This window comes from Microtus oregoni, unplaced genomic scaffold, assembly GCF_018167655.1.
Source record: "Microtus oregoni isolate MIOR12 unplaced genomic scaffold, Mior012 000053F_ref0000044, whole genome shotgun sequence".
Classification (NCBI taxonomy): domain Eukaryota; kingdom Metazoa; phylum Chordata; class Mammalia; order Rodentia; family Cricetidae; genus Microtus; species Microtus oregoni.
This window is the reverse complement of record NW_024543829.1, coordinates 9,518,249-9,545,650: the sequence shown is the minus strand read 5'-3', so window position 1 is coordinate 9,545,650 and position 27,402 is coordinate 9,518,249. Positions and strand designations below refer to the sequence as shown.

The following is a 27,402-nucleotide window of genomic DNA, read 5'->3' as shown; positions in this document are numbered from 1 at the left end:
GACAAGACAAAGTTGTGCCCTTGTAAGGCTTAGGGCAAAATGAGGAAAAACATTCATTGCATAAATAGCTGTTCTGTTATTATTGTCATTTATTTTAACAAGAGATACATTCATTTACAAAATCTCCCTGGAGGGTGTGTGTGTGGGGGGGGGGGGGTGGAGACCAGCAGCAGAGCAAAGTTCACCTGGCCGGCAGCTTGTCCAAATAGGAAGCCTTCACCTAACGCTTGTGCTCTGAGAAAGTCATGAGAGCTCTGTACAGGTTACCACTCATGCAAAACACACCAATTTGTGTTCAGTCAAAACCATTATGCACACACAGCATCGCACAGAGAGCTGTCTTTATGCAGCCCAGCTCTTGAAGGAAACAGCTGCCTGACCAATTGCTAGTTCTTAATGCCATCTTTCCAAGGTTCCTGTGACCTTCTGACCCCTCCAAGCTCTCCACCTCCATGGACTGGACACCAATCCCTCTATCATTTCTATTCCTTCTGGCTGCACAGACTGAAATTGTTCACATTTTAAAATAGATTTCCCAAAGACAGATAGAAATCTTTCCAATCAGAGAAGTCAAAAGACAAAAAATCAAGTTATCTGCTTGACCGATCAAACTACCCCAGTTAAAAAGTCATCCTTGCCATTGCCTGGTCCTTACCAGGGAGAGAGCGGATCCACCACCCCTTCTGCCACTGCAAAAGCCTGCTACCCATGGTACAAGTTCTAACTCAGACCAGCTGCCACTGGGAAGAGACGTCACTCAAAGGCTGAATCCTGCTGTGACCTTTCTCATTGCTACGCTGTGTATTTTTAAAGCAGTTAAGCATCAGCTTGTCCCAAGTGTGCATATGCATGCATGTATACACACACACACACACACACACACACCAACTGCCCTTACATAGCCTTGACACAATTTCCTTTCAGACAGGGCATTCAAGGAAGAAAGTCTCATAAAGACATAACAGCTGAATCTCAGCTGCCTCCTGCCACCGGAGCGGATGGACAGCTTTTGAATTGTGGGAAAGTATGCTGCAAAGTCAGCTGAGCTTGTGGCTGAGGCAGCCTATGGTTTATGCTGCATGCTGTATGCTATATGGTATACGGTGTACACTGTATGGTATACGCTGTATGCTATATGGTGTACGGTCTACACTGTCTGGTGTATGGTATATGCTATATGGTGTACAGTGTACACTGTATGGTATACGCTGTATGCTATATGGTGTATGGTGTACGTTGCATGCTGCACAGGGTACACAGCTCCTCACAAGAGTCAAGAGTTCAATTGTGCCGGGCGGTGGTGGCGCACGCCTTTAATCCCAGCACTCGGGAGGCAGAGGCAGGCGGATCTCTGTGAGTTCGAGGCCAGCCTGGTCTACAAGAGCTAGTGCCAGGACAGGCTCCAAAGCTACAGAGAAACCCTGTCTCGAAAAACTTAAAAAAAAAAGGGGGGGGGCTGGAGAGATGGCTCAGAGGTTAAGAGCATTGCCTGCTCTTCCAAAGGTCCTGAGTTCAATTTCCAGCAACCACATGGTGGCTCACAACCATCTGTAATGAGGTCTGGTGCCCTCTTCTGGCCTTCAGGCACAATGCAGAAAGAATATTGTATACATAATAAATCAATAAATATTAAAAAAAAAAGAGTTCAATTGTGCGTGCTGTTGCACTAGCTAACACACCTTGGCTCCTGCAGGAAGCAGTTGTACAATGGAAGAGCAGAGAACAAAGAACTCACAGATCTCATCAAGCAAGCACACTGCCTCTTTCACAGTATCCAACCTATTCCTCATGCCCTTTTCTCCTTTGTCCCCTAACATCACTTTCAGTCTGGACTCCAGTTGCAGGAAGCCTTTTTTTAACGGCCCTTGAGTAAACTGGTCTCAAGCCATTTATCCATTCGACCTCCCTTCACATCTGCATTGGCCACATCTGTATCCATTGTTCCCTGGAAATGACAGCTGAGGTTCCCATCACAGCATCAGCCAACCTCAGGGCTTTTGCACCTGCCTGCAATGCTCTTCCTTAGGCTCAAGCTGCTGTTGTCTCCCCAGCAAGGCCACCTCTTGTCATCCAGTCCAAAGTTGCTTGTTGTGCCAGGCCAATTATTCCAGGTTCTGTTACTACCTGATTTCTTCATTCTGTCTATTCTAAAACAATTTTTTTAATAAAAACATGTGTCTTGATCATTGGCTTATTTTTCATGTCTGGTCTAATACTTAGCTGCCCCGTAGAGGCTATTCAGGGATGTTTGCACTGCAGGAGAATGACAGCTTTTGACTGTGGGGTGGGCGTGTGTGTGTGTGTGTGTGTGTGTGTGTGTGTGTGTGTGATGGCACACTCATACTACAGCACACATGTGGAGGTGGAGAACCTGTTGGTCCTTGGCTTCCACCTTCTTGAGGCCAGAGCCCCTCTGTTGTTTACCGCCACACCCACCAGTCTGGCCTGTGAACTTCCTGTAATCCTCCTGTCTCTGTCTCACTCCGTCTTGCCCTAAGAGCACTGGGCTTACAAGCACATGTGCCTGCCTTTATAGGTTCTGGGGATTCGGAATTAAGTCCTAACTGATACGCAACTATATTGTGGTCTTAAATTGTTGGCCAAGGAGGTACCCACTGCCTACAGGAGACAATTATCTTGGCTCACTTCTGTTTAAACATGTCACCTCACCCCGCTTCCCATCCACACAACAGGAAGATGGAAATATCAGATGAGGAAATAATTCAGGTTTGCACTTTTGTGTTAGATTTAAAGATCAGATTTGTGATTCCCAGGATACCTTGAGTTTTTGTGTGCATCTGGTATTAACTGTGAATTCAGGAGTAGCTGACATTTAAAAATTCAGCAGATTTTCTTTGGAATTTTAACATAAAATTCATGGTGGCTTTAGACTGAAGATTTTGAATATGAAGACTCACCTTTTGATTTGGCCTCCATCTAGCTACAGGTGTGTTCCATATGCCCATTGTGGATACAAGCATTAGTAGGTCACTCTAGGGAAGAAAGGGCTCTGTTTTCAAGAAGCGTTTGTACTGGCAATGTGTGCTGGATTGGGTCCTTCCTCCTGCTTCTGTCTGTGTTCCTCTACAGCTCTCCCTCTGCCTGCAAAGATGACTTCCTGCTGCCATCCCGAGGGCTTCAGCATGTCCCTTAGGCTCTGTCAGGTCCGCAGCATCCACAGATACAGCTCCCAGTATGGAGTCTCTGCTACTAGAAATAGATCTAGTTTCCTTAATTCTCTCAAAAATACAAATCCACAAAAGTTCAAGTGAAAATCTCCAACAGGGGCTAGAGAGATGGCTCAGTGGTTAACAGCCCCAGGTGCTTTTCCGGAGGACCTGGGTTTGAGTTCCAATACTCATTGGCAGGTCCACTCTGAGGGGCTCCGACACCCCTTCTGCCCTCCAATGGCACTGCATACATGTGACGTGTTAGCCATGCATGCAGGCAAAACACCGATATCCATAACATAAGATAGAATAATTTCACAGTTCACAGTGAAGCCTGACATGTCTGAGTGACCGCGTACTGTCTCTGACCTCAAAGACACAGTAAAAATAGACAAATGGAACGCACCGGGCTGAAGAGCTCCTCTGCAGCAAAGGAAGCAACCGAGTGGAGATGGCTCACAGGCCGGGAGAGAACATTTTTATATTGTGCATCTGGGAAGAGCTACTCTCCACAAGCAGCTGAATAGAGAGAGCATAAGAGCACCACCTCATTCAGTGTGCCAAGAACCGGTATGGATATTTCTCAAAAAGATATGCACATAGTAGTTATATGCAAAAGTATTCACCTTCACATGTAAGGACAATGCAAATTACACGGCAATGCTTTACCTCCTGACATGTTAGAAACAGCAGCAAGAATGGAGAAAGAGACCCTGGAATGATGTTGGCGGGAACATAAATGAAGACAGCAGCCTGGGAAACAGCATGGCCGTTCCTCGCGGAAAGTGCAACCGCCAGGACCCAGAAGGGTCTCCTCAGGGCATAATCTCAAATGAACTGACAGTGGCATGTCAGAATCAGGCATGGGGCTGCACGCCTGTAACCCTGGCCATTGAGAGACTGAGGCAGGAGTTGTTAAAGGTCATCACATTAGAAGAACAAATGAACGCTGGCATCTGAGACACACGTCATCACACTCATGCCCACTGCAGCACTGTCCACTGTGGTCAGCATAGAGAACCAACCTTACAGATGCCCACGGATGAATAGAAACATGGTAGTGGGGGGACCAGTGGGGTGGGACACTAGTGGACCTTAAAAGAGAATGACATTCTGTTGATTGTGGTAGTATAGACAATCCTGGGAGGCATTGTGCTAAGCCAGGCACAGAAAGATTCATAGGGAACAATCCTAGCAATCTATAGAGCCAAACTGGTAGAGGTTCGCACACAATCAGGGCTGCTGGGTGGGAGACTAGGAAGATGTCCCAGGTGTAAAGTAGGCCAATCTGATTAATCGAGATTAGCAGGTGTTGTCCAGCAGAGGGACCGCAGCTGATGATGTACTCCCTAATTCCCAATTTCCAAAGTGGATCTTAAATGTTCTCAGCGTGGAAAGAATAAAAGACATGTGAAATAACTTATTAACTAGTTGGATGTAATCGTTCTACAATATAAACACATATGGGAAAATCATTACTGTTGTCGATACATTTATACATTTATTATTTGCCAAGCAAAAAAATCAATTTTTAAACCTTTTAAAAGACTCACAAAAATCATGCTGGCAATAGCGCAATTAAGAAAATGTTTTCAATTTGATGTTGATGAGAATATAGATTGTCGGGTTTTCTGAAGAGAAGCTTGGCAGTATACATCAAAAGCGGGATGTGATCGGGTGGGCCCTGCACTTCCGTTCTGAGAACTCACTCTAGGAAGTGACCAGTGAGGTGCTCGAGACCGATGTACAACACCCACCACGGGGTTTGTCTCGGTAAAGGCAGAACGCAGGGCTTCAGCAACAATACCAGCAACAAGGAACTGGCTGAACTGCTTCACGCTCGTGTCCACACGGATCCTCGGCAGCCGCTGAAAGACTGTATCCATCTGGACAGACTCTTACCTAGAGCACAATCAAGTGGCTAATGTCGCCTTCAAACTACATGTGTAACCTTTTTCAAGTTTCTCAATTAACTCACTCACAAAAACGTAACATACATGTAAGTGCTCCATCTGATAGAAAAAGGCTGACTACCAAGGCAGAGGGAAATCAGGGAGCGAGCCCTGCCAATCAAGCTGCCTTCCTCACCTGCCCCTACTATTTAACGCCCTGACAGCTCCCTGCAGCTCGCAGAGATGCATGGAAGGAAACAAATCTGCTCCTGAAAAGTGAAATTCACAAGAAAAATGGCCACTGCAGCCAAATGCAGGAACAGCTATCAGAATCCAGCCCACATTTCCCCCGACCCTGGAGTCCTCTGCAGAACACGGGCTGCCCCTTCAGCCTCATGAGCCTCCAGGAAGGACAAGGGCTCCTGCTTCCAGGGAAAGACCACCACCCACTCAGCTCCACACTCTCTCACTCCTCTGACTCCAAGTGCAGAACAGAAATCTAAAAATAACGCAGCCTGCTGGAATCCAAAGCTGAGAGCTGAGCTTCTCCCAGGCTTCGCTCCAGCAGCACTGAGGGGGTTTTGTGGGCGGTGGTTTGATGGTTGTTGTTTGTTGTTGTCTACACCAACAGAAGCTTGTGGGGTTGGGACTGAAGTCAGTGCAGTCCGGGGAACTGTTTGCTCCTGGGCTGCCCTGGAGAAACAGTCACTGCTATTTTGGACATCTCAAACTACTAGCAAAAGTCTATAGAAAAAAATAGAAATGATACAATGAACACCAACAAAACAGAGAGCCACAAGGCAAACCATGAATCCAGGTGGACCAACTTAAAAAATGGTTTCAACCAGTTCCCTTTCCTGGGGGTTGTTTTATTAATCATACAACACAACAGTTGATAATCAATAATAATCCCATTGTCTTCCCTAATATCACTCACATAGCCAGCCCCAGTGCTAATACCCCGGTGTTGAGAGCGTCGTGCTGGAGCATTGCCTCAAGCAGCCTACAGTGTGAAGGGAGAAAGAAATACACAGAAACCATGAGATGTGGTGGAAAGGGGAGAGAGATTAATGTTGGAAAAAGAGAAGCAGGCCTTCTTTAGTATGAAATATGATTAAGCTGGTGATCTACTCCTAAATACATGGCCAAGAGAAATAATATATGTTTTGTATCTAACAAACCCGAGGGAGTCTGCCTACAAACCTAAGAAATGAGTTAAGAAGGGAAATGAGATAGAGTTGGTATGCCAAACTATGATAGATCTCACATGCTGGCAACCAGGAAAAAACTAAAATTAAAAAAGATAGTCTGCGACCTTATGTTTTAAACAATGAAAGATGAGGGTCCGGGGAGCTGGCTCGGTGCCCACAGTTTTCCATGAAAGTCTGTGGACCAGAGGTTCACAGGAGCCACGTGAAAGCCAGGATGTGGCAGTCCGCCTGTAATCTCAGTGCTGAGGAGGCAGAGCCACAAAACCCCCCAGCACCTGGCTTGTCAGACTGCTAGGAACAGCATCTGTGTTCAGTGAGGGGCCTGCCTCAGTATGTAAGATGGTCACGCATGTGCATGTCACACACAGTCACACAGATCGAGTATGTAGAAATACAGTTAACAAGAGAGGCCCAAGCTTCTTTACTGGCAGTACTGAGGAGATAGTAAAAGAAAACAAGATGAAAGGAGGATACATTTTAACGGACGATACATTTTAACGGACGATACATTTTATCGCATCAGTTCTCTCAACTCGACCCAGCCATTCGACAGTCAGGTTCAAGACCTCAGAAGATTCCTCTTTGCAAAAATTTACACACGTGGGCCAACAAGATGCTTAGTGGATGCACATGGAGACGCATGGCCTGAGTTTGCTCTCCAGGATCCTCATGCTGGAAGCAAAGAACCAACCCCCGTAAGTTCTGACCTTTACACACCACGCAGTGGTGGTGCAAGCCTTTAATCCCCGCACTCAGGAGGCATAGTTCGAGGCCAACCTGGTCTACAGAGTGAGTTCTAGGACAGTGAGGGCTAGAGAAACCCTGTCTCAAAAAAAAAAAAAAAAAAGTCCTGACCTTTACACACACACAAACACACTAATTCACATATTTCTGGAAAGAGCACAACATGGAATAAGTTCATCCAGAAACTGCTTGCTTTTTTCTCTGGACACTAAATATGTCTACCCCGTAAGCCAGCAATCTATTCCTACAGATATTTCCAAAAGAAAATTGGCTCAAGACTGTTAAAAGCATTTTTATAATAATCCAAGTGTCCATTAGCAGAAGAACCTGCCAGCTAGATATTGACACAATGGAATCCTACACAGCAATAAAAATGAACACACCCCCCGGGAGACACACGACACAGATGCGCTCAGACGACAGATAGTCGGGAGCTTTGTACTGAGAGACGAGAACCAGATCTGAAGACTGTGTAAGTACGATTGTGTTTCTTTGAAGTTCAAGGCCATGTGAAATCATCTATAGTGATAGAGGTCAGAGCAGTTAACATCTCTGGTCGTAGATAATGGTTAGTGACCAGCCAGGAGTATGAGCGAGTTTCCGGGGTGGTGGAAGCCTGTATCTTGAACTAAGCCTGTTGCGTAGGGTCATGCGGGTGTGAGAATTCATCAAGGTTGACAACTGAGGAGTTGTGCACTTGTGAATGATAAAGAAAATCACAGGAAGAAACAGGCAGGTGGAATGCTGCCGCAGAGACAGGCAGAGAAGGCTGTGGGAACCGTGATGCCTTCAAGGGTGGGATGGACAGAAATCACTACACACATGGCAGACTGAGTGATCCTTGGCAGAAGGAAGGGTCTAGAAAGAAGGGAACAAAGTCAGACCTACAGGAGGAACATGTCAGGTTCAGCCACCCAAAAGTTTTTGACATTCAGCCACTTTTCAACTCCCTAAAAATGATAGTTTCATATGACTCTAACAAATAAAGTAATAAAATAGGGGTCCAGGACAGCTCTATAGGCAACTCCTGTTTATGGAGAAAAGGAAAAGCCAGCAATATCACAGACAGGAGACTGAAAATGATCGCAGACCTATATAATCCATTTAACAGGCACTGTGCATCTGGGGAAAACGAATCACCTTACCTAAAAAACCGTCCAGTTAAAAACTCCCACACAGGGCACAGGAACCAACAATTACAGAATGGGAGCAAAGACTAAAAGACCTGGAGAGGGGTGCCCAGCCTCAGGCCTAACACCCAGAGAGGGGTGCTCAGACTCACGGCCTAACGGCCCCAGAGAGTGATGCTTGCCCTTACGGCCACGCCCAGGACAAACAGGAGAGTCAAGGCATACAACCCCAGACACTTTAAAACCCTGCTGCATGTTTCTAGAGAGGGTTTAGGGGAACCCCGAGTGCACAGGGTGCAGTATCTGGAGAGCAAGCGGCCCAACGTAGATTCTGCACATTCTTTATATCTTGTCACTCAATTTACTTCCAGGAATGTATCCTAGAGTTTTATTATGCAAATAAGAGTATCAGAAAGACAAGTGGAAGAGATATTTAGCACAGCCCTATGTATAATACAAAAGACATTGAAATAACCTAAATGCCCTGTAGTGGGAACTTCAGAATGTTATCACTTTTAAAAGCATCCTTTTAAGAAAAAAAAAATCATTGGATATAAAAAAAAAGTTCATTATAGATCTAACTCTCAAAATAAGATTCGAAGCTGGATATAGCTTCAATTCCAGCACTTAGGAGGTAAAGTGTGGGCAGATCTCTGGGAGTTGGAGGCCAGCCTTTTCTCAAACAATGTGGCTCTGCCCACAAAGTCTGACCGATTTTTCTTGAACTCCGTTGACTAGGATAAAAGGTCAGAGCAGGCTGTGTGTTGTGGTGGAGACAGACACTGAATTCCAGACTTCCTACACACTGCTGTTTCCCTGGCTATGTTTGGAGGTTTGGAGATCCCACATCCATCAGGACGTAGCTGCCATCCAGTCCTGGCCCCTCCCCTGATCCAGAGTCGGACATCTAAGGAGCAGTGTGGCATCCTTCGCCCTCTGGTTGGCATCTCAAACAACACAGCCACAGGATAAATGTAATCCCCTGCCGTTGCTCTCCGAGTCCTCCCTACATCTGTCAATGAAAACCCTATGGAGCCAGTGCCTCTGGCAGGGGCTTTGTCATCGGCTTTGATTTATCGTTCCCTCAGCCTCTCACATCCAAGTCACCCATGAACTGTGACATCCGATGGCCACTTTGCACCAACCCTGCTGCCATCTCTCCATTGTCACCTCTCAAGGGGGTTCCTTTACTTGCCCCCTGCCCCCCTCCTTGCTTCCACTCCTGCCCTCTCCATCCTGCCATTCGCACTGGAGTGATCTTTTAAACAGATACGGCAAGTCCCCAATTTAAGGTCTTTCCGGTTCCTGGCTCTTCCTTTCTTCTAGGAGATGAAAAGTGCCCATCACAGAACACTCTACAAGTCCATCTGTGAGTTCTCCCAATCGGTCTCAGACCTTCAATCCTGCCGCATCTCCGTGCGCACTCTGCTCCAGATACCACGGCTCCGGGCTGCCCCTCTAATACGCTAGTTGTTCCTGACAGGCTGACCTCTCTGCCCAAAGTCAAACTTCCTTAGATCTCTGCCTTGCTGTTCTGGTTAGTGCTCAAGATTGCAACCCTCCTTTGACCACATAGCAGGCTCGCTTTCTGTGGATCTCCATCCCCTTTCCCTTCACACAACAGTTCATTGATTCATTTGCTCTGCTTTTCTGATTACTGCCTTAACTTTCTACTAAGAGGAGCGGCTTGATACCATGCCCAAACACAGCGGGCACCCGTTAGTGTTTAGTCAACAGAAGCAGGTGAGTCTTAGTTTCTCGACAGGTAGTGGAGAAGGATACACCCATGGCTACACCCGTGAGTCAAGGACGTGCCTACAAGGTTGGAGGCCAGGCTGCACCTGTGCTCCAAAGCAGGCTTAGAGAGACAGAGAGGAAAAAGCGCTACAGGCCTGGCCAGTGCAGACCTCAGTTTCCTTTCTCGTCATCTCCTGCCTCTTTCTTTCCTTGTAGCCTGGCTGCCTTGCAGCGTCTTTGCCCGCAGGAACACCTACCTTTGGGAAGTTTTCTGCCAATGCTTTCCACGAAACCTACTCTACCTGAGCTACCTGCAGCGACTTGTGCCGTTAATAACACTGGGCTGAGACCCGACACTGCAAAGCCTCCATATCTGCCTGGAGAAACCAGCTAGGTGGCCATTGTTGTCTCCCCATCTTACAGGAGTGGACACCAAGAGCCAGGTGTGCATACATCTTCCTATTGTCCGACAGTAGCAGTCCCTGCCAGGGGGAGCTGATGAAAACAAAATAGACCGATCCTTCCCTTTGTGGGACACTATGTGCCTTGCATGTGGAACCCGCTCTTCAGGCATTTGGTCAGAGAGAGATTAATCTTCATTCTCCACAAAAGGAATACAAAATCCCTGCTCTTCAGAACTTAATTTTCATTAAATAAAGCTTTAAAAATTACCTTTGGTGTTTCTTCAAAGTTTCTGGGCATGCCAGTAACGTTCTCTACCCATAGCAACAGCTGCGGCTGTCTTCACAGCCCCTCCCGTGCACCTCCCACGGCTGCGCACTTCACAGCTCCAAGTGAATATTGGCTGCAGGGTGTAATTAATAAATAGGATAGCTTTCCCTGCGCGCACACAAAGCAATCTGCCAGCATTTAAGGAGATTCCATCATGCCATGGCACATTAAATCATGTTCAAGGAAGTGAGAAAATGAAGACAAAAGGATAATGGCAAACTTGCCCAAGAATGACAAAGCCCACCCAATGATATGTCGCAGAAATGGGGCCCCCTATTAATCTACCTCGTCAAAGGCCAGGGAAGACTTGATGGCAAACAGCCGTTTCAGTGTGCTTTGCCAACCTTCTTAATAAAAATAGATCCACGCCACCACCCACCTTCTCAGAGAAAGCGTTCCACCCGGGAAACATAATTCATCTCCTCCAGTGACTGCCCATGAAAGGTTAACAGCGCAGGGCACCGCCAGCAGCCAGCAATGTTCTGTTTTGACTTCTCACTTAAGAGTTCCGTTATTCTGCACAACTCCGAGCAGGTGCCTTTATTTAAACCACCCCCAATTGACCTTTAAAGTCTAATACCAGGCTCACTTTGACAGCTTCCTATAAGCATTTATTCTGAGACTGGCCAGAAACAATAAACGTTACAGCCGGTTCTTGCCGGTGATAGCAGCAGGAGAAGGCAAACCAGTCAGGCCACAGCAAGTCTGCAACCCTGACTCCTAAGCAGCCCAGTGTTTTGTTCTGTTGGCCTTAGTTACTGAACCTCAGGGAACCCGCAGGATTCAAGCACTCTTGTCTTGGGTGTGTAGGAGGAGGGAATTTAGTATGTACTCTTGTTCACCAAAGGGGAAGACTTGGAATTTCCTTCTGCCCAGAAAAGAGCCAAGCCTAAGTGTGGGCTCTGGGCACACTCCGTGGTGGCTGTAAAGGGAAAATACTACCATGAGGACACACAGGGACTGGCATGTGTCACACCAAATGGATGGTTCCCAAACGATACGCTACCACGTGGTGTCAAGGAGCTCTAGCTGGCCTTGCTAAGCCTCAAGACTAAGTGTCTGAGAACATGAGAGGGACTGGGGGTCCCAGCGGTGAGACAAGCTTTAATGCTAGAAAAGATTTTCAGGAAATTTCCCAGAGGGATTGATGGTGTCCCCTCTGCAACGCGGTGCCCGGAGCACCTGGACCATAGTCACCTACAAATGAGTTCAGACTGCCAGCCTCACTCCCTGAGGCCCTGTTCTAAAGCTCCCCACCTAACTGTCCAATGAAAAAATACTACTGCAGCAAGACCTGTGTCTAAATGCAACGATAACAAAAAGGAAGTCTTATTTAAAATAATAAGCACCATGAGGCAAATGCCCTTACGACAAGGGCTGGCACCTCTGTGTTTATCTGTTGGTGATCTCGGTCTCAAACAGGAAGCAGTTCTGGTCTCTTACGCAGGCCCAGCGAGCTAGAGAAATGCTCTTTAAGAACAGATATAATGAAAGCATCCTTCAATTTACTTTCTATTTATTTAGTTATTCTTTAGTCCAGGTCTCACTCCGTAGCCAAGGTTGGCCCTGAATGCTCAGTCCTCTAACTACAGCTTTTCCGGTACTAGGATTACAAGTACGTACCACCATACACAGCTAGAAGGGCCTTTTCTGACCTCTTTCTTGGGGACTCTTGTTTTATTGTCAAAAAAATTTTTCATGACTTTAATAAAGCTAGAAATTGTGCTATTTACCATAGGGTTAGTAAATCTCAGGAATATAAATAAAAGCAGCCTAGAACTCTGTCTGGTTGGGATTCAAGGGCACATTCATTTGTTAGGTTAATCTCTTTAGAGAGTCGTTTAGTTTTTTAACTGGTACAGAAAATTCCTTTACATATAGAAAATTACTCCTTATTATTATTATATATGGCATTGAAGGAAACAAGATTATGCTATGGCACAAACTGTCCCTGGGCTTAAGAATCGTTTAGCCCGTTTCTCTTGTTCTTGACTGCGCGCATCCCATGGGAACTCTTCGGGTAGCACTAGGAGCATGTCCTTGCTGCTCTGAGCCACCGGCCTTCCTTCTCCTGCATTTCCCGTTTGTTTTCATAAAGCCAACCAGAAAGCTGTGTTGTACGTACCTGAAGCCAGGCATCAAGTTTGCATGTAAAGGGGATTCCCTGGACAGAAAGATGGATCATCGTCTGGTCAAACGTTTGGCCGGCAGTCCTTGACAAGGCGCTAACTCTAGCTGGGAGGGGACGATACTTGCACCAGCAGGAGCCCGAAGTCATGAACAGTCATGGAGGCAACGGTATGAGGAAGAAGAGGCAGGAGCCTCATCGCGCACCTTGCTGTGAGAGACATAGGAGTCTCTGTCCCTGTCAGGAAGTGACAGAACTATAAAGGGACCTCTCCAAATTGTAGTGTCTCTCTAAGCAAAACACACCCCCTTCAGTTCCAAACAGTCACCCGCTCAGCCTTTGTAATGCCCTCAAAGCCCCAGCCCCAGGGTATATGCTTAATATAGGAAATTCATATTTCCTCAGCATCCTAGAAACATTCTTCCTGACGTCAGGTTGTCAATGAAGAACTCAGCATTTTAATAATGATAATGATGACAATTGCAGTAAGTAGTAGCAGAAAAATAATAATGGCCTATTTTCCAGACACCACAGGGTCAAGTAGAAGCCTCCTCAACAGGAGGCAGAGTTCCCTCGCCAGCAGGAGCGGTGGGAAGGGGCTGAGGCCCTGGCTGCCTTTCGGACCATTCCCCAGGCTATGCTGAGTAAAGCACTGAAGAACCAGAAGCATCCAGAGTGGTGCTGAGGCGAGAGCATCCTCACTCCCCCGCTTCCAAGGGGCAAAAGAAAAGTCAGCTCGTTTCGGTCCGTGCATAGATTAACAGTAACTTTTTACAGCAGCTGAAAAACAAGACAATAAACAAACATGCATCGGAGATGAATCTGACCCCAGTGACTGCTTTGCTTATGAACCCATAAAACCGGACACAGCTCTAAAATGTCCACTGACCCCACAACCTTGACTCTTATTGTCTAATCAAATCCACAGACTCCAGCCAAGACACTTTGCTTCCCTTAAAATAATCCATACACAGTAGACTCATGTTTCAAAGCACCTCAGCAGAATTTGAGTTTATCCTGCAACAAGCAATGCCTTCTAGAACGTGCCTCCCAGACTTGCCCTGACCAGCCAAGCGCCAGAGCTACAGTCATGAAACGAGCAAATTCTCTCTACCTAGCACAAGCACGGGGCTCCTCTAGCCTTTTCAGCCTTATTTAACTACCAGCGATAGTCAAACAGATGCTTATGTGCTTGTGTATTTAAAGAAAAAATAATGGCCCAGGTGCTAAAGCGCTTGCCGAGCAAGCACAGGGACCTGAGTTCAGATCCATAGCACTCACAATTAAAGTTGAGCATGGTAGTATGTACCTGTAATCTTTGTGCTGCAGAGATGGAGACAGGAGCATCCCCACCAGTTCTAGGACAGCCAGCCTAACCAAATCAGTGAGCTCAAGGCTCAGAAACTAGATCTGAATATACTCACCCACACACATACACACAGAGTCAAATGGCTCCATAAAGCTGAAAGGAAAAATGCAGCCTGTACCAAGCCTTCACCACTCTCAACTCTTTACTTTATATTTCATATTTTCATATAAATTCTTCTTTGTTATCTCATGTTTTCTTTTGCATTTTGACATCATCTATTATTTCCGACTTTGAGGCTATAATTTGGCTGTACGACTTCCTCCCATTTCCCCACAGCATCTCCCATCTACACGGGAATATCACCTTCGGGTGACAGCAGCCTGGCATTCTTAGCACAACACCCGTGAACCCAGACAGCCTGGCTTCAAACTTTGCCTCCAAAAGGCACGAGCCCCAGGAACCCGAGTGTGGTTTTCAGTATTTACAAAACAAAAGCAACATTGTCAGCTGCTTCCTGGGTCCGTGGTGTTGACCATCAAATGATGAATTATGACATTTAGCATGACTAGTCTAGGATGGACTCTCTCCATGAACTACTTCCTCAAGCAGGTTGCTTTCTGGGCATGCTCCATCTGCCCGTGCCTTGCTTTTCCTTTGCTTAGATTGTCACACAGCTTTATGTGTCCTGAGAACTTCCCTAAGACTCAAACTCCTCTCGATACAGGCATAACTTCGCATAGTTTGTCTTCCTTGAAGACATCCTTTTGAGAGCATCTCATCCCAATCCCATGGGTCTGATACATCAGGTCGGCGACTGCTTCTTTCATAACTCACAGGCTAGGGATGGGGCCACAAGCTGAAAGTTAGCGTGAGTGACAGCGTAGTAAGAAGGCTCTGCATTCTTTGGGGGGGGGGGGGGTGTTTCTTTTGTTGTTTTGTTGTTGTTGAGATAGGATGGTCCTATGTAGCGCTGGCTAGTCTTGAACTCAAGAAAGTACATGGGAGGTAAATGTTTTCTCAGCCAAGCAACTTTGAAAAGGTCAGAAGATTTTCTTCTTTCCTTGTATAAAATCTCACGGTGACATGAGTTCTTATCACACCCATTGGATCTAATCTGTGAGCTCAAACCCTTAGAATTTTCTTTATATTTCTCTCTCTCTCTCTCTCTCTCTCTCTCTCTCTCTCTCTCTCTCTGTGTGTGTGTGTGTACATGTGCTTGAATGTATGTTTGTGCACAAGGATAAAGAGACATCAAGTGTCTACCTCCATACCTTCTACCTCGTTGTCCTGAAACAGTCTCTCAGTGAATAGAAACTATGCTTTGGTTAGGCTAACAGGCCAACCAGCTTTCAGAATCCACCTGTCTCCCCCTACCTCCCCCAGTTCTCTGGTGACAGTAGCACACCATGCTGGGGATTCAAACTCATACTGACACAGCAAGTGTTCTTACCCATGGAGCCCCTCCCTCGCCTCCCTGCTCCTCATCTTATTCCTCCCACGCCCTCCTTGCTCCTCACCTTGGTCCTCCCTCGCCTCCCTGCTCACCTTGGTCCTCCCACAGCCTCCCTGCTCCTCACTTTGATCCTCCCACGCCCTCCCTGCTCCTCACCTTGGTCCTCCCTTCGCCTCCCTGCTCACCTTGGTCCTCCCACGGCCTCCCTGCTCCTCACCTTGATCCTCCCAAGCCCTTCCTGCTCCTCACCTTGGTCCTCCCACGCCCTCCTTGCTCCTCATCTTGGTCCTCCCATGCCCTCCCTGCTCCTCACCTTGGTCCTCCCTTGCCTCCCTGCTCACCTTGGTCCTCTCCCACGGCCTTCCTGCTCCTCACCTTGGTCCTCCCACGCCTTCCCTGCTCCTCACCTTGGTCCTCCCACGCCTTCCCTGCTCCTCACCTTGGTCCTCCCACGGCCTCCTTGGAATCCTCTCTGGCTGGCAGCCTGTCTGTTAGAACACTCCACCCACACACATTCTGGATTTTCTGTTTTCTCACCTCTGGGTCTTTCAGGTCTACACTTTTCCGAAAAATTTTTGGTTTTTTGTTGTTTTGTTTGAGACAAGATCTCAAAACCCTTTTTTTTTCATTCATTATTTATATCCAATAATGATTTCTATTTTCCCAGCATCCCACTGAATTGCCAGCACAATATTTTGGTCTAAAGAATGAGGCAGCCTCTCTTAATTCTCTAGAATTATCCTGAAGTTATTTTGTTAACGTTGTCTTCAATTGTTTGTATTCTTTCCCCTCCTAATTGCTCTTTTTCCCTCTGCATTCTCATCTCTAGTCTCCAAGTAAAATAAGCTTCCTCAACTCTGCAATATTTGGCTAGCTGTTCCCTCTCCAGAGACCCATCAGAAAGACGATGGGAGGCACTCAGGGTAGGTGGCAGGCAGAAACCTGTCTTGTAGGGGGAGAGTCCTGTCAGCATCTCCTGCTTTGCTGCCCGTTTCTCCAACAGAGATAACCTCCACTCTTGCCTTGTCTTACCCGCTCATTGCTGGCCATTGCTAACAGCCAATGCGGCACGTGTCCTCGCTGTATCTTCCCTAGTTACCCCCATAAAGCCCACCATCACAGCCTGGCCTGTCGCTGTCTCTAGCCCTGCTCAGAGGTAGCCATTTTGCCTCCCCCCATAAATCTCTTGCATGAGGTTTGTTGCGTGGTAAGAATTTTGTGGAATCTTTTGGCCCCCAATCACGAAAGTAGCCTTGTACCAAAAAACCCTTCAATCCAGTGCCGTCAGTAGCTGAAGCTAACGGGAGTTTGGGGGCACAAACCAATGGACTTATTATCGACTGTAAGGCTTCAGCAACAAAGCCAACACCCAAGTCAGTTGGCGCTCACCTCTATCCCGTCCACACCTCTGGTTTTTATTCTTTCTTGTACGCCACCACTTCACTCCCTGTCTCCTCATACACTTGGGGGTTTTGACATTTGGGTAATGTTCAATACAGAGAAGAATCAGCAATGAGCACTGTTTGGGGAGGTGTGTTCAATGCCACATGACTCAATTCCTTAATTTTCATATTCTGCTAAGTGAAGAAAGCTACAGTTCTCAAAGAGACAAGGGAAGCATTGTCTAAGCATTTTTCTTTGGAACGTGCAACATGATACAAGTCTTTTGTGCACATTTTATTAAAATCCCAGAGAAATAGATAGAGTTTCAAATATCACACCAAGACCAAACCAGGACCAAATCTCACCCCAACCCAGACCTGGTAAAACCTGGTGAAGTCATTTTGAGATTGACCAAACCAAAAGCTTTTGAGTAGAACCTGTTCTACTGAAATGGTCACCTCAGAAGAGCAGATCCATCAAAAGTCAGCATCGCAGCGTATACCTGCAGCCCCAGCAGCACGAGGCAGAGACAGGCTGATCTCTGATGCTTGCTGGCCAGCGAGACTACACAACCAATGCGTTCCAATCAGAGAGTTTTGCTTCATGCTTTTGGCCTACTTTTTCTCCCATCCCTCCAAGCCTGTATATAGTTACCATTACAAAAATACATATTATATCAAAATCTGTAAGTGTGGTTTTAAAAGGCTCCAGATTCCAAACATACAAAGTCAGCTTCAACTCTGTAACACATGACTAATAGTTAAATGTCTATCTACAAATAATCTGAATTTGCTACAGCATACTATGTATGGGCTCACTTTGGAGTACCATGTGGCTTGCAGCCATCTTGGCTGGTGACCTCATCAGGATGGAAACGTGCCATGGGCCTGGTTAAGGTGATCACGTGGTTTCCCTCCACCTATCATTGTATCCCTGTGTTTAGACCAGGGAGGCAGCACCAGGCTTTCAAGATGGTTTGTTCTAAAATTGGCTCATATAAAAACTGTGATATTTTTGCTATCTTCATTAAGCTTTAGCTATTTGGAGAAACATAGTCATATAAAAAACTGCCATTTTGTAAAAATACATTACAAAAAGATCTTTAATTCAAGAATCATAATTTTTTAAGGCTTGTCAAACTTAGCAGGAATAAAATTTTAAAATTCCAATTTTTTTAAAGGGTACAAACTTTCATGAACTGTTAGTGATAATTAAGATACAAATTGATGATCAATCAGTACAAATGTGATTTATTTACAGGACAAGCTTGGACAGAAAGACCAATTTTTATCTCCTATCATATGGGATTCTGCATAGGTTGTCAAAATTAAGTCTAACATAAGTCAAAACAAGCTTAAAGTATTCTTAAGGTTTAATGTAGAATATATGCAAATCAAGTATATGAAAGTTGGTTATGAAAGCTGAAGACTGAGTAATGGGTTAAAATTGCAATACTTGCATGGCAGGATACTCCCAGGCTCAAGAATCCCCCTAGAGAGCACAAGTCATCCCACTGGAGTAGGTGGTATACAGGCCTCACAGGACGAGGATGCACGGGAAAGAAGACCTGCCGGAGGTCAGCTGCTTCTGCCTCCAGCTGTGTAAGCCTGGCCAGCTCTGACCGTGTAGATCTGCCAACTTTCAGTCATGTAGCCAAATCAGAAAAAAACAAAAGCCTTCCTCCTTATGTAAAAATCAAATGATTCTGTTAAGTGATGCCAAGTCTTTAGATTCTTCAGGAGATAAAGGGCTCACCTGTGGTGCTTTGAAAGCATAATCTAACCTCTGCCCAGATAGAGCACTCAGGGCCAGCACCTGTGCTTTGACCTTGAAGCCTACAAGGACACACAGTGATGCTTGTGGAGGTTTCCTAAGCCATTCCAAGAGCCAGTATTTGGTAAACATCATTTAATTCATTTATTTTCTTTTTCTAACCACCTGTGGTGGTTTGAAAGAAAATAGACCCCAAAGGGAATGGCACTATAAGGAGGTGTGGCCTGGTTGGAGTGGGCGTGGTCTTGATGAAGGAAATGTGTCACTGTGGGGTGGCTTTTGAGGTCTCCTACACTCAAGTTACTCCCAGTGACAGTCCACTTCCTGTTGCCTCCTCATCAAGATGTAGCCAGCGCCATGTCTGCCTGCACACTGCCATGCTTCCCGCCACGATGATCATGGACTGATCCTCTGGACTATAAGCCGCTACCTCCATTAAATGTTTCCCTTTATAAGAGTTGCCGTGGGCCGGGCCGTGGTGGCGCACGCCTTTAATCCCAGCACTCGGGAGGCAGAGGCAGGCGGATCTCTGTGAGTTCGAGACCAGCCTGGTCTACAAGAGCTAGTTCCAGGACAGGCTCCAAAACCACAGAGAAACCCTGTCTCGAAAAACCAAAAAAAAAAAAAAAAAAAGAGTTGCCGTGGTCATGGTGTCTCTTCACAGCAATAGAAGCCCTAAGACAACACCCAATCTGTTTTCAATAGAATGGTGTTAAGAAGTATGGTTACTATGGTCAGTAGATGGTGACCTAGAGGTTTGTCCATTGGCAGAGGAGTAGAGCTGGTTTTAGCCTTCTCTGTCAGTTAAGTCTGTTACATGTGTGTTGTTTATTACAGATTTGACAAGGCTGCCTGCTTTTATCTTTCATCTGTTGGTTGAGTGTATGGAATAAAATGTAGAGAATTTTGTAATGGTTCTGTTAAGATGGTTATAATTTTAGAAAACTTTTGTAAAATGAATCATTTACTCTTGACAAGGCAGTCACTGTATCTAGGCATATACTTTTTAAATTAGAAATTGAAAATGATTTCTTTGTGGGGAATACAACAGAATTAAATTACCTCTTCATGCAACCTGGTAGTTACTATATAACCTTTGAATATAGGTATAACGATTTGATGTTAACAAAATTTATATTAAATCATGTTTTTCAAATACTAGATATGATCATTTAATAGTCCCAATTTTTACAAATTTCAACCTTAGGAAATTGTTTCCAACCAAAAAATGTTATTTATTTGAAATACTATAGTATTGTTCATTAAATAGTAGCTTGTATTGTCAATATTTTAAAAAATAAAAAGTTCATCATACCAGGAAACAGGGCCCATCATAGTTTCAGGTGTCATGCCTCCGACATGCAGCCGACCTCCTGCTGAGGCATCCTCTTGCATTGGTCTGGAGCTCACCAGTTAGACTGCACTGCTGGCCAGTAAGCCCTAGGCATCCTCCTGTCTCCGCCCCCAGCGCTGGGATTGTTGTGTGTTGGTATTTCTACAGGGATTGAGTCTGAGCGGACTCCAGCAGCATGACTTACCTTTAACCGCTATGCTGTATACAATGAAGCTTGCGATGCTTTGTACACAAAATCAGCTCAGTTTAACTAGAAGGGAGAGGTAAATGAACATGGTGTGTGTGCCAGGTACACTGTGCACATCCTTTCTCTGACCCTCACCATAGGTCTGTGAGGTCGACATTGGGCATTGTCAGTAAGGAAATGGTCAGGTACCTCTCCCTCTCACCTCCACATTGCTCTGCTCTTACCCTATCTGCCTCAAGGGCAGCAACCACCAGTATCTTCACTGTGTGGCTGACACTTCCCCCGGTACTACTTCATGGGATATACTGTTAGAAACTTCGTATGGGTTGAATTTTACCCCGTAAATGGTATGCAAAAGTCCTAACTCCCGATGGGAACATGGCTTTACTTGGAAACCAGATCTCTGTGGTCATAAGTAGTCTAGATGAGGCCGTATTAGAGTAGGGACAGCCCTCATCAGCAACAACTATCCATCTAAAGGGGAAATCTGGGTCCAGAGACACCTAAGAAGGAATACCATCTGGAGATAAAAAGACGTCAGAAGGCATCCACAAGTCCCAGAAGGCAGCAGATGCCAGACAGCCTCCAGGGGCTGAAGTAGCTAGGAAGGAAAGTCCCCAAGAGCCTTTGGAGTAAGCAGTTCCTGCTCACACCGTGGTTTCAGATTTCTGGCCTTCGGAACTGCACAAGAAGAACCCTGCTGGGTCAAGCTTCTGTATTGCTGGCCATTTGCTGCAGTGGTCTAGGGAAAAGTTAGGCTGGCTCGGTGTCAGTAGTAACATGTCTGCTTGGACGTGATGCGTCATATTGTGTGGTAAGAGCCGGACACTGGCCAGAGCGTCTGGTAAGTTGTCAAGTACCCGACTCTGCCCGTTCCAGAAATGCAGTGGGAAGAAGAGATCAATAGAGGCTGGCAGATGGAGTCAGGAAGGAAAAGTCAGTGTGGCGGGGGGGGGGGGGGGGGGGGGGGCGGAGGCCAAAGAACAGAGCCGGACCAATAAGATAGGAGCAAAACAAGTTTCCCACATGGGGATGCAGGAGCCCCCATCACCAAACTGGGAAGAGCTGGAGAGATGTGTCCGCCAGTTATCCAGAACAAGGCCATAAAAGGTAAACCACCTCGGTCCTGTGCTTAGGTTCTGGGCATTGGCTGCATTTGGACCAATCTACCGAGTGGAAATTGGCTCCTGTGTTTGGTTTAGTACAGTGCCGGGGGTATTGTTAGTGAGTTCAATGAAAGGCTCCAGTTAGCCGAAGCAAATGCTCAGAATCGAGGGGGGAGACGGTTACCCCGAAGGTACACCCTGAAATGTATGAAGTCATTAGCAAACACATGCTCTTGCTAAGACAGAACTAGGCAGAGGGTAAAACGATTGAATCGTGTCTCCAGCCTGCTTTGTTATTTGGCTTAGCCCACATTGTGAGCAACTTCAAGACTGGGGCTTAAACTCTAGCTTTCCAGCACCACTCACTCTGCGGGAAACAGAGGCAGAACCAGTCCGTTCCACTCGGAGACCTTGTGGGACAGATCAGCACTATGGGGATCTTCACTTTTTCTGATGCCAGACCCTCGCCTTTCGGTAAGGAACCTTCTCTACCACTCCACAGTCCCTTGTTGTTTCATTTTGCTCTTCATCGGTGCATGGCCTGTCTGTGTGTGTGTGTGATGGGGGGAAGATACAGAGACAGCACAACACACCCATACACACATACACACAGAGGTATATGTTTACATATGTATGAAGATGCAGGTGCCCACATGACAGAAGAGGACTTTGAGGGTCTTGTTCTGATACTCTTGACCTCATTCCCTTGACACAGGGTCTATCACTGACTCCAGAGTCAGGCTGGCAGCCAGCAGACCCCAGCTATTCTCCTGTCTCTGCCCCCGCTGACACCGGCATTACTAGTGTCACAGCCGCCCGGATTCTTACTCCAGTCCTGGGATCCAGACTGGGCCCTCGGGCTGGTGCAGCAGTGTCCTTCCCCATTAATCCACCTCCCATCCTCCCTCAACCCTTGTTCCCCGATGGGCACTGGCTGTGAGGAGACAGCACACATGCTGCTGCTGAGACCCTCGTGGCTCTGTGAGAGCAAACAGAGGCTGAGATTTCCGTTAACAGAGATGGAAGACAGACAGCAGATGGTGGCAGAAAGGTGGATTCCTCCATCCAGGATGATCTGAACTCCACCCCTGAACTTAGTAGCGGCATCCTATGCTGAATGCATGCTAAATCCGTAATCCAAGGCACCCAGAGCTGATATAGGAAAGTGAATCACTTCTAACAGCCACAAACACTGCCAGTCCTGGGAGCAGGGGCCGGACAGAGGAAAAGGACTCTTCAAACTACAACACATTGGGGTGAGACAAGAAAGTTTAGATCTTGACTTCAGGTGTCTTTCCTACATATCTTAAAGTTTAAATGTATGCGTATTTGTTTGTTTGGGGGGTAGATAGGATGTGCCCACATGCCCTCTAGTGTGGAGGGCAGAGGACAACTTTGGAGACGTGGTTTTTAGGTCCCAAGGTCCAAACTCGGGTTATCAGGTTTGACAGCAAGTGAGTTTACCCTCAGAGCCATCTCAGCCATCTTCAAATAAGGAAGGAAGGAAGGAAGGAAGGAAGGAAGGAAGGAAGGAAGGTCGGTCAACAGGTAGTGTGTTCATGTTAAGATATAGGCTTGACCCTTAACACATGATTTAATGTTTAAGCCAAGATGGTTAAACCACACACACACGGCAGGGATTGGGGAGTAGCCCATTTTCTTAAAGCTGCAGCCTATTGAAGGGCTTGCTCCGTTACTTTAGAAGATCAGGCAATAAAAACACTTTTAAAGAAATGTAATCACAAGGCTCCCGATGAAACATTAAAACAGAGCCAGGCTTTAAAGCAACTTTGAAGCCTTGAGAGCAGTTGTGAAGGCCCAGCCACAGTGAAGCGTGCAGGAGGATCTGCGACCAGCATGTCAAACCGTTTGCAAATCCACTTCTCCGTTTCTGTGTTTCAAGACAGCGTGTTCTCTCAGGAAGTTAAATGCTATCTGCACCTTACTGGTTGTGTTCTTAACCATCCACGCTGGGCGTTTGTACATAACCTATAACCCTAGCACTCAGAAGGCTAAGGCAGCCTGGGCTACATAGTGAGATTCTATCACGAAAGTAAATGCATACATCAATAAAATTTGAAAGTTACACCTGAAACTACAGTAGTCTAAAATGCTAGACTAATAGTAGCAATGTAAATCCCAACTCACAGAGTATCAAAATCTCTAAAATTCTAAGTTGATATCAACATTTTATCCATATGATGAAATTGAATTACGATATGCCCTTGACAGATAATGACACTTAGAATATGTTACTTTCCCTATTAAAACCAAGTCAGAAACAGCCATTTCTCCAAAGAGCTAAACCCCTGCCCACTGAACACACAGTGAAAAGAACTACCACGTCTTTCCTACCCCTAAGACAGCCTGAAAACTCAGAAATAAAATCTAAATGACTCGTATATAATTTCAGTGTTTCCCAGCATCTAAAACAAAAAGGTCTCAATGGCGTACACAGCGCACTGGAAGAAAGGCAAACTAGCTTCATTCTGATCAAGAAAACCATACACATTTCCTTCTCAAACAGGAACTTCTCAGAACCAAACCCAAGGCTGATAACTCACACGGTGGTGTTTCCGGACATGGTTATTATTGTGATATCAAACCTTGAAAACACCTGGCAGTCACTACTTTTTACAACGCTTAAGCACCTCCATCACTTTTGTGGATGTCTGAAAGAATGCTGCTTGGTCCCCATTCGGAAGTTCGTTCACGAGTCTGAAGCTCATCCTCCAGTGCTCAGTGTGGGAGAAGGCAAGGCTAGAGGTCAGAGGGCCCAGCTGAGGGGCTCTTGAGAAGATTGTCAAAACTTTAAACATGAGCTGGACATGGTGGCACACACCTGTGAGGCCAGCACTCAGGAAACAGAGGCAGGAGGATGATGGCTTTGCTGCAAGTTCAGCCGAGTCTACGCAGAAAGTTCCAGAGACCCTAGCTCCAAAACCAATTGTCTTTCGGGGACTCGGCTCCCTGTGCTGCGTCGTCATGTTACTTAAAACAGACAGCCCAGTATCCACTAGCGACGGATGGAAACGCAACCCACTCAGACCAACACCCAGTCCAGTACGGATGAACTTGGAGGCCATGCTAAGAAATAAGCCCATTACGAAGGGACAAATGCCGTATGGTTCCGTGCAAGATGCAGGAACCGTCCATCGCAGGGGCAGGAAGTATGGGCAGCAGGTGCTGGCAGAGTGCGGAGTTGTGTAATGGTATAGAATGCACCCGTGCCCTCTCCGCTAGCCAATTGCTGCCATGCGGGAACTGGACCCGGTATTACAGGCACGAATTTCAAGAGAAGCCTCGAAGCCACATTTTTAACGAGGCATCCTTTCTGTCCCTTTAAGTTGGTGATATGTTTTTAAGGTACTTCAGGTCAAACAAAATGGCTGCACAGGCCTCTGATGTAGATGGTAGGTTGGCAGCTACTGGTCCCAGGGAGAGAACTGAGTCCTGACACATCAGCTGGTGCCGCAAAGCATTTCCTGTCTGTGCAGAACATTTCCTGTTGGCGCTGTGATTCTCCTTTGAGAGGAGGCACAGGCATGTGTTCCGGCCACAGCCTTATTCTAGACTATGAACTGTGGAAAAGGGGCCTTTGATCAGTGTTGTTTCACTTTTGTTTATTGTTTATATTTTATACTATAGTTATATTTTATATTATATTTATATTGAATTCCTTTTAACTTTACATTGATGTTTAAGGGTCACCACTGTGTATCTACAGAGGTCAGACAGCAACTGGAAGTCTGTTTTCTCCTGTCACCATGTGGGCCCCAGGGATTTCCCTCGGGTCATCAGACTCAGTAGCAGGTGCCTTCACACTGAGCCATCCTGCCGATCTCCTTGACAACCCTGTGCCTTTGTACTGAACCATCCTGCCTGTCTCCTTGACAACCCTGTGCCTTCGCACTGAACCATCCTGCCTCTGCCTGTCTCCTTGACAACCCTGCGCACAGCGTATATGAGGTCGTTCATTGACTGACTCACGTAATAGAGCCTTAGTGAGTCTCGGACACAAAAAGACTGTCCCACTGTAGAAGGTAAAGTAACAAAATGCAGGCGGCATTTAGCTAAGGTGACAGAGGGCATCTGAGAGCTTTATGCCCCAACTCTTACAGCTGAAGGAGCCTGAGTCTGCAGGAAAATAAAAGTCACTTTTTATTTCCTATCTTATGAAAGAGAAGTTGGAAGTAGAGCAAAGAAAATAAACTTCTAATAAAACACCTCAGAAGAAACTCATCAAATACAACTAAAACACATCTATTAGATAACTGAAAACTTAAATTCTCTTCAAAATAACCAGGATTTTATGTTTACCCTGCACTGTACAGGTGAAGCAAACACCTGAGAATAACCACACAAATTGAATTAATTATTGTCAGTTCTATACAACAAGTTGATATGTGCTCAGGATTGCCATGGCATAGAGGATTCGAACCAGGACCTGTGTCCATCCACAGGCCCACAACTTTAGTAATTCCAGCCTTTCCCCTCCCTCCCTCCATTCCTCCTCCCACCTACCCACGTTTTTCTAATAAGCTATCTGAATTGACTTCATTTTCAGTTCTAAAATTAACCAACACTTCATTCCACAAAGCAGTTCCCTCAACTCACATTTCAAATGGGGGCAGTAAGGTAAACAGGTGGGAAGGAACTCAAGCCCAGAGCCAGCGTAACCTCCCTGTGGCTCCCAGCTGGCTTTGTGGAGGAAGCATTTGCGCTTTGTCTGCACTCAGACGTGGGACCTGGTGGACCTAAAGAGACCAGAGCTGGCAGCGATACCAGAGGCCCACCTGCTGTCTGCACCTTCAGGTTCTGTCCTCACTGCTCAGAGAAGTCTCCTGGGGCTCCAATGCGTATGATTAACAAAAATGTTGGGAACCCAAATCCACTTCCAGGATGACCCTTGCTGCTGCGGACCCCCAGGATGTCTCACACACACACATACACCATGCGCATGTGCACGCATGCGCTACAGAGCACTGCACCGCGCCATGGCCTTTCCCAATGGGCTGAGAACGCCTCGTGACACCTTGCACCGGAAATGCTTTGCCCAGTTCCACCGGATGCTTGAGATTCAGCTTTTAGGTTTAGGAAAGTTCAGGAGCAAGATCTCGCAGGGTGGGCCAGCTTTCTGTTTCCTGCTACATCTAGCAATGCCCACGCTTTGGAGGGGTCACCGCAGGTCCAAGGCCTGGTCTTCAGTTTTGCACACTGAGGAATTTGACTTTATCTGATTGCACAGGGATGATGATGCTCTGGGGGACAGGCTTGCGCCAACCAAATGCTGGAGACTCTGATTGATAAAGCAGAAGGCCAGTCTGCGCAAGCACAACGAGAAGCCCGTTAGGTGGGTCAGGATGTGCACTTTGGCTCCGAAGCCTTTCGGGAGCCAGACCAGGAAGAGGAGCGCTCTCTGTAAACACGCATCCTGTGCGGCCCTGTAGCTCTGCCACAGACGCTTACACTCAGAAAGCCTCGGGTTCAAACTCCAGTGCAAATGGGGGGGGGGGGGCAGGGGAGGCAAGGAGAAAGACTTCGCCCCCCTCTTAGGCTCACCACAAATCCTTAATATACAACTGCTACCTCCCTCCTCCCAAAACACACCTAGTGCTCACTCTCTGCCTGTGGAAAATGTGAAGAGCTAACACCTGTAGAGGGTGGGACCTGCTCACTAACACCTGTAGAGGGCGGGACCTGCTCATTAACACCTGTAGAGGGCGGGACTTGCTCACTAATACCCGTAGAGGGCGGGACTTGCTCTGTTCCTTTCCATTTAATCTCTCCAACTCTGTGGGACAGGTCTCGATGATAGGGTCTTTTAAGAAATGCAAGTCCAAAGGTTAAATAACTTATCCATAGCTAGCAGGCCGCCTCCAGGATGCTGGTCCAGGCAGGGAGACCACAGCATCGCACCCTTTGCCATCAGTGACTCCACTGAGAAGGCTTTAATACACCCCTGTTATGTGATGTTTTACTCTTTTGGCTTTTTGAGGGGCCCACCATTCAGCTCCCAGATAAATCACACATGGGGTTGTTATTTCTTATAAATGCCCAGCCTTAGCTTGGCTTGTTTCTAGCCAGCTTTTC

General features: G+C 46.5%; 1 protein-coding gene across 3 annotated transcripts in view; it reads right to left on the bottom strand.

The window, feature by feature from the left end:
• The window catches only part of Ncald (neurocalcin delta), a 345,789-nt gene that overhangs the window by 292,608 nt on the left and 25,779 nt on the right, over nt 1–27,402 (bottom strand). The window contains exon 1 of one of the 3 annotated variants that reach the window (XM_041637608.1): nt 10,996–11,015. The exons of the other annotated variants lie outside the window; for them this stretch is intronic. The gene's annotated coding sequence lies outside the window, so the exon portion shown is untranslated. Of the gene's footprint in view, nt 1–10,995; nt 11,016–27,402 lie in introns of those variants that run through there. 3 annotated transcript variants of the gene reach the window in all.